The 5,124-nt window shown below is 37.9% G+C and overlaps 1 non-coding gene across 1 annotated transcript; it reads right to left on the bottom strand.

Annotated features, from left to right (window-relative positions):
- Positions 1-4,458: 4,458 nt before the first annotated feature.
- LOC121226882 (small nucleolar RNA R71) lies at positions 4,459-4,569 on the bottom strand. The gene has a single exon (XR_005924560.1). It is a non-coding gene; the product is annotated as a small nucleolar RNA R71 (small nucleolar RNA).
- Positions 4,570-5,124: the final 555 nt, after the last annotated feature.

Raw genomic sequence — 5,124 nt, 5'->3', positions numbered from 1 at the left:
GAGACGAGGCTTCCTCACGAGCTCGGATAGCATAGGCTCTTGCAGGTGCTCTAGCCTCAGCTCTAACAGCAGTAACCCTAGTAGCTCTTTGACCTCCACTTGCAATTCTCGTATTTCTGGAAGGTCTACCACTAGCTGAGGTGTTGCTCGGTCTCGGTTCTGTACATTCTCTTGCTAAGCAGGTTTAAAACAATCTCTTACAAAATGGTCCAGAGATCCACATCGAAAATAGGCTCGGTCATTCAATCTACAATTTCCCAGATGTTTTTTACCACAATGTTTACATTCAGGTTTCTCAGATCAGACATTCTCGACACTTGCAACAGAAGTAGCAGGAGCTCTGAAATTCGAATGCGATCTAGTTCGATCTTGATTCGAATATCTTACATCAGCCTTTGAACTGCTATGATCATCTCAGAATATCTTTGACACAGACTGAAATGATCTACTCGAAGATCTCTTTCTAACATCTCTAGCTTTAGAATTAGCTTTTCTTTTCTCTTTACTTAATTCTTCAGCTTTACAAGCTCGCTCAATGAGCACTACCATTTCTTTAATCTCCAAAATCCCAACTAACAGACGGATATATTCGTTTAGTCCATCTTCAAACCTTTTGCACATTATTGCTTCATTTGATACACATTCCCGAGCATATTGGCTCAATCTCACAAATACACATTTGTATTCAGTGACAGACATATGGCCTTGTTTAAGCTCGAGAAACTCTTTACGTTTCTGATTGATGAATCTCTGACTAATGTATTTCTTCCGAAATTCAGCTTGGAAGAAATCCTTAGTAACCCGTTCACTCGAAACCATAGATATTAAAGTTTTCCACCAATGGTACGCTGTATCTCTTAGAAGTGAAACGACACATTTTACATATTCCTCAGGATTCAAAGACATTTGATCAAACACTCGTATTGTATTCTCTAACCAGAATTCGTCTCTTTCAGCATCATCATTTGTTGTAGCTCAGAACTCTTCAGCCCCATACTTTCTAATCTTATCAACTGGTGGTCTATTTATCTGTATTGGATTCACTGGTGGCATAACAAGAATTTTAGAAGAATTAATCGGGGTGGAGGTTGTTGTACACCCTGATTGGTTCTAATATACTGAGTGAACCAATCATTCATCATATGATAGAAGGCTTATTTAGCCTTACCATCACGGCTACTCATAGCCGGTCGAGAATCAGCGTGCACCGTCCCTTGCGCGGGAATAGGTGCATTACTTTCTACATCATCTGCTACGGCTCGTTCGGGATCCATTTGCTATATAAAAGCACATTTCAATGTCAGGATTCATCACACTATCGCAGTTCTAGAGATATGGCATGTGTAGCTAGACTCACATACGCTATGGTAGTCCTAGAATTGATTAAACCATAGCTCTGATACCAAAAAAATGTAACACCCCTATCTCGCAACCGTCATCGGAATAGGTAAGGGGTATTACCAAACAGACAGAACATCACAGATCAATATAGAATCATGGATATCACATAATATTAATGCATAAGCAATTCAACAATTTACCCGTTATGGAGATCTCCAAGACCTAAGACATAATTTTAGAAAAGGTCGGGACTAAACCAAACACATTTACTATTTTCAGAACTTAGAAAAATTTTTCAATTCTGTTAAGGTCACACGCCTGTCTGATCAGGCCGTGCACCTTACACGGGCACCAGACACGCCCATGAGGTCCAGCCGTACCAAAACATAGTATACATACTGACTTTTACACATGGTCAATAGACACGGTCGTGTTCCATGGCCTTGTGATACTTAGCTGGCTACTAACTTAAGCCCACAACCATATGACACGCCCATGTGTCTTAACTGTGTGATCTTAAGAGGTTACTGCTTTGTATACATAGCCACAAGAGAAGCCTATGTTCCCTGACCCTATGGCACAATGCAGGCTTGGTTTAAGCCAACTTGTCACCCCTTTTTGGGTCATTCCTACAAACAATATTAACCAACATTTATACCAAAATTTTTAGCCAATTCCATGCTCAAAACATGCTTCGTTATAACTAAATCATCATTCAATAACCTATTCAAATTCATACCAAAACACATTAAAAATCTTATTACAACAACATGCCGAATATCTCATTTCATAGCTCACTTATGGTATGCTTAAACTTACCATTTCCTCAACTTGCCATATTTCAAAATGACCACTACATACAAGGCCATATAACCATTACAAGCATACACAATTTGGCATCACAAACCATTTACCAAAACTAAGCACAAACATACAATTTGCTAGCCAGCTCCCATGACATAACATATATACATATCAAAGCTTAAATACATAGACATTCTAGCCTATACATGCCATACTTAAAAATATTGATAAACCATGATTCATACATATTTCTATCCCATGCTTAGCACATTTTATGGATGATTTTTCCTTAAAATTGGTGAATTCGATACTCTTAATGCCTTAATTTCATGTTTTATACTTAGGTGAGCATAGGAGAGTGAAATAAAAGAGAAACGGGCCAAAAACGGAGAAAATGGGCCAACGTACGAAATCAACACTTCCTGGACCTCCTCACACAGGCATACCACATGGTCGTGTCAATCTGGCAAAATCGAAGCACGACTCACACGGGTGGACCACACTCCGGTGCCTATTTAACAGGCTTGGCCACGGCCTGAAGTAATCGCACACGAGCGTGTCCCTGCTGAGACCAAGTTTAGTCCAATACAGAAAAAGACCAATTTTGAGGGTTCTTAGGCATTCTAAAGCCTATAAATACATCCTAGAGGAGGAGGAAAGGGGACACACACAAAGAGGGAAGCAAGGAACTGCTCAAAGAAAGCCGATTGATCCATCTCAGAAGCCGGATTCATCATCAAGACTGAAGATCTCCCCTCAATTTTCCTTTAGGAGTTTTGGGTTTTTCTTTATGTTTTGTATTCATTATTCTTTTGAGATGTTTACCTTTTTAGTTATGAACTAAAACCCCTAAATACCTAAGGGGAATGAAACCTAAGACAGATCTTGTTATTATTATCTGAATTGTATGATAAATATTTGACTTGTTCTTAATTATGTGTTATCAATTCTTGTCTTGATATTCCAGGATATTGATTCAAGTTAAGCTCTTATTCAGAGGAGGAATAGACACTGTCTATGAGTACATTTGTCATAATTAAGTGGAGTTGATTACGCGCCTAGAGATAGGGTGACAAGATTTTGCCGGATTAGGGTGAAACCTAATAAGGGGATCCATAGATCGAGTTAATGCAACCCTAGGGAGTTAATTAGAAAGAGATTTCAATTATTCAACCTAGAGTTAGACGTTGTTAGTCTCGAGAGAGATAATAATATAACTTAGGGATTTTTATGGATCAAGTCAAATGAATAAATCGTTCGATTCAGAGTCAAATAACAAGTGAAGTCTAGGTGGATTTTTCCTTAGGTATTGTCTCAATCAATCAAGTTTTCTAAACGTAATTCCCCAATTCTATTTTTTGTGAATTCTTAGTTTAGTTAATTAGTTAATTAAAAAAAACCCCATTATTCTTCGGCTAGATAATAAAAAGACAGTCATTACTAGTACTTTTAGTTCCTTTGGGTTCGACAATCTGGTCTTGCTAAAGCTATACTACTGTTTGATAGGTACACTTGCCTTCATCGTGATAATAGTTAGTTTCAAGAACTATTTATTATAAATATTTAAAACCTGTCACGAATATCACGTATCAAGTTTTTGGTGCCGTTTCCGGGGAACTAAAATATTAGGAACACTCGATTTTTATTACTTTAGCCATTTACTTTTACTGTAATTGAAATTTTATTCTAATTTTTATTATTACTAATTCTTCTTTTTCCCTTTTTCTGGCAGTTTTTATAGTTTATGACTAGAAGAAACCCGTAAGGACCATTACTTTTTGACAGTGAGATTGATCGCACAGTTTGTAGAAACCAAAGAGAAATAAGGCGAAACTTAAGATACACCGAGAACGAGCAAGATGACGATATTCAAACCAGAACCGAGGAGATGGTTGAAAACCAAGAAAATCCTCTACCTCCTGCAATTGCTATTAATCAAAATCCTGCTCCGTGCACTATGTATGATTATGCTAAACCTAATTTAACAGGAATTGGATCAAGTATAGTTAAACCTGCTATTGCTGCAAATAATTTTAAACTGAAACCTAACACAATTCAAATGATACAACAATTTGTTCAGTTTGATGGTTTGTAGGACGAGGATCCCAGCGCTCACTTGGCAAATTTCCTAAAATTTTGCGATACCTTTAAAATTAATGAAGTTTCTAATGATGCCATTCGCCTTCGGTTGTTTCCCTTTTTGTTAAGGAATAAGGCTAAACAATGGTTGAACTCGTTACCACGAGGGTCAATCACTACTTGGGAACAAATGACCGAAAAATTTTTTCTAAAATATTTTCCACTGGCTAAAATAGCCTAACTACGTAATGATATCTCTTCTTATGTGCAGATGAATTTAGAAACACTCTACGATGCATAGGAGAGATACAAGGACCTTTTAACAAGGTGCCCTCACCATGGGTTACCGCTTTGGCTACAGGTTGAAACGTTCCATAATGGCCTGAATCATTCGACTCGGCAGATGATTGATGCAGCTGCTGGAGGAACCATCAATAATAAGACACTTGAAGATGCTTATGAATTTATAGAGGAGATGTCACTAAATAACTATCAGTGGCAAGTCATGAGGACAAAGCCAACAAAAACAGTCGACGCTTATAACTTCAATTCAGTCACCATGCTCTCTAATCAGGTAGAACTCTTGAATAAGAAAATTGATGGTTTTCTTAGTTCTACACAGGATCAGCCAGTAATGCAGTGCGAAGCAAATGGAGGTGAATCGAGCAATTCTGAATACACACCTTATGGCCACAACATAGAGAACGAGCAGTTAAATTACATGGGTAATAATCCTTGATCTCAAAATAATCCTTATAGCAATACTTACAATGCAGGTTGGAGGAATTACCCAAATTTTTCATGGGGAGGCCAAGGAAATCAGAGACCACCTCCAGGCTACCAACAACCACCCTTCCAATAGGAAAAGAGCCGAACATTGAAGAGATGCTCTCAAAGTTT

Source organism: Gossypium hirsutum, chromosome A03 (assembly GCF_007990345.1).
Source record: "Gossypium hirsutum isolate 1008001.06 chromosome A03, Gossypium_hirsutum_v2.1, whole genome shotgun sequence".
In the NCBI taxonomy this organism is placed as follows: domain Eukaryota; kingdom Viridiplantae; phylum Streptophyta; class Magnoliopsida; order Malvales; family Malvaceae; genus Gossypium; species Gossypium hirsutum.
Note: the sequence above shows the minus strand (reverse complement) of the source record. Positions and strands in the feature narration are given on the sequence as shown.